Raw genomic sequence first — 2,649 nt, 5'->3', positions numbered from 1 at the left:
TAATTCAAGTGTTTATTCAGGGCTGCTGTGGCTCATTAAAAACTCTGATATTAAAAACAAATGAAGGTCTTTAAATGTCTCATGTTTCCCCCAAATCATTGAATGGAAGCGTTCTAAGACTGGAAGGGAAAACGAAGCCAAGAACAATTATTATTAATAGTAATGATGATTATTATTCTTATTGTTATTTTATTATTATAAAAAAAACCAAAAAAACTTTTTCACTTGAAATTTATTGGTGAAAACTTGAATGAATTTTCCTGAACAATGAAATAGTGACATGTTCTCCATCCAAATCAATCAAAATAATAGCTCTTAAAGTGTTAGATCATAGAAAATCTCCAGGGCCAGACTTACTAGATCCTTACTTCTTGAAACTGGCAGCTGATTTTGTGGCAGAGCCTCTCACAACACTTTTCAACCTCACACTCGATGTGAATGAAATTCCCTCAGTGTGGAAATCAGCTTTTGTTGTCCCTCTGTTAAAGGGGGCGGCCCAGCAGTGTTAACTAATAAGAGACCAAAATCTAAACTATCTGTGCTGGCCAAAGTTCTTGAAGCTCCTTTGTTTCAGCAGTTAAAGTAGTTTTTAGATACCAATGCCATTTTATCTGAATATCAATCAGGCTTTAGGAAAGACCCCTGGAACTCTTTTGAGGAAATGAAAGGATTTTAAGCACACCTTATAGTCTGAAAAAATGCGGCACTGAAGTTATTGTGCTTAAAGTGCTTCACTGAGCTTAAATTTAAAATATCTCAAGATACATAAAATAAAAATGTCAAAATTAAAAATACCTCAAAGGCTTTGAACTGAACATCTAAATAAATGCACATCTTACCTTGGGCACAGGCATCAGAGGTCCCTCCCTGACTATCTCTGAATGTAACAATAATAAGTCAGGAAGTGTACTTCTAAAATGTCCTTGTTTCCTCTGTAAAGTGTGCATTTTTTGGTGGTTATTTTGAGGAGCTGTCTGGATGAGGCTATTTGAATAACCAGGATATTCATTACTGTCTTTTATTCATTGATAATATTAATATTAAGCTTTGAGTAGTGGCATTTAATTAAAGCATTTATTCAATATATACATATATAGTTTTAGTAGATTGTTACACATATGAGAGTGGCCTCTGTCTGGTTGTGAGCTTTAGTAGGTGAGGTGAGAGGTGAAACAAAGTGCAATTGAGGTCGGGAGACATATACACACACATCTTAGGTAGACTTTTTGCAACTTATGCATGTATTGTATCTGCTTGGCGCATGAGGGGGCGTCATAAACAATACCCTGATGGTATAAAAACAACTGATTGTGTATTTTTCGAGTGAGATCGATGCTGTCTGCGTACAGTGTTCATCTCCCACACGTGTGTTCATTAAAATCATCGTTTGACCGACTCTCCTGGACCAGTGTTGTGATTTTGAATCCCTCCTCTATCTCTCCTCAATATTTGAACCCTTAAGTTTAGACCACGATATGGGCACAATGTGTGTCTGTTGTTGACCACACAGAGACTTTCAGAGTTGCAAAGACTTTTCTTTCTTTTTTTTCATTCGAATGGCTGGTCTATGATTTTTTTGGCAGAACACTGGTGGAATGTGCAGCTGTCGCTGTGCGCAATTAGATTATTGTGGGAATTCCCTACGTCATTTTCCCTTTCTGTGCGTCTGTGCAGAGACACCCGCATGATACACAAATCGAGCAAACAGCAGCAGCACGGAGCCGGTGCTGGAACACTTTAGCGGTGCATTCAGCTACTCTAAGCAGCACGTTCATGATTGGTTTGGGTCATGATGGGGGCATAATGTTGTCTGCTGTTGGCCACACAGAGACTTTCAAAGTTGAGGAGATTTTTTTGTTTTTATTCGAACGGCTGGTCTCAACTGTAAGTTGTGTTAGCGCTACTTTAGCATCTAGCTAGCCCTGCTGAAGAGCAGCGAGCATAAAGGGAGGAACGTTTTTGAAGTGTCAGCTAATTTCAAATGCAGCGTTTCTATCAGCTCAACAAACATCAGCAAACACACAAACTGTTTGTGTGCAGTTTGTCTCACAGTGTGTTGCAGCCAAAGGTCCAGCTGCTGTATTTCACAGGGAGAGAAAGAAAGAAAAGAAAAGCTGCTGTAGGAGAGGAACCCAAGCTTTGGCATCGCTCTGAAAACTATCGCTGATCCTTTTACTCGCTGGCTTTCAAATCAAAGCTGGAATGAAATTTGTGGCGTTTGCAGGATCGAATCAATCACACAGGATCAGAAGAGAAGACAGCAGAGCAGCTGATTTTACACCTGAAGATAAAACTGTAATGTTAGAAACATGAAGATATTACACACACAATACAGACTGCAGCTCAGACAGCTGCTGGACAGATGTGTGTGAGTGTGTGTGTGTGTGTGTGTGTGTGTGTGTGTGTGTGTGTCCTCCTCAGGGTTCAGCAGGATAAAGAGAGTCACTCATTGTAGCTGTCAGTCCGTCAGCTTTAGCTCAGGAAACGTTTGTGTCTCAGTGTTACGACCCGGCTTGAAATGACCGTAACAAGAGCGGGGTGTCCCGTGACTTGAGATTTAAATGAAGCTATTTCATTACTGTATTTCTACACAATGCAAATGTGCTCATAGACGAGTTGGTGCTCCGTGTTTGAGGCTTTAAAGTACTG

This window comes from Mchenga conophoros, linkage group LG3 (genome assembly GCF_057382185.1).
Source record: "Mchenga conophoros isolate Kocher_MC1m ecotype Shallow Benthic linkage group LG3, M_conophoros_male_GT1.1, whole genome shotgun sequence".
NCBI classification, from domain to species: Eukaryota; Metazoa; Chordata; class Actinopteri; order Cichliformes; family Cichlidae; genus Mchenga; species Mchenga conophoros.
Note: the sequence above shows the minus strand (reverse complement) of the source record.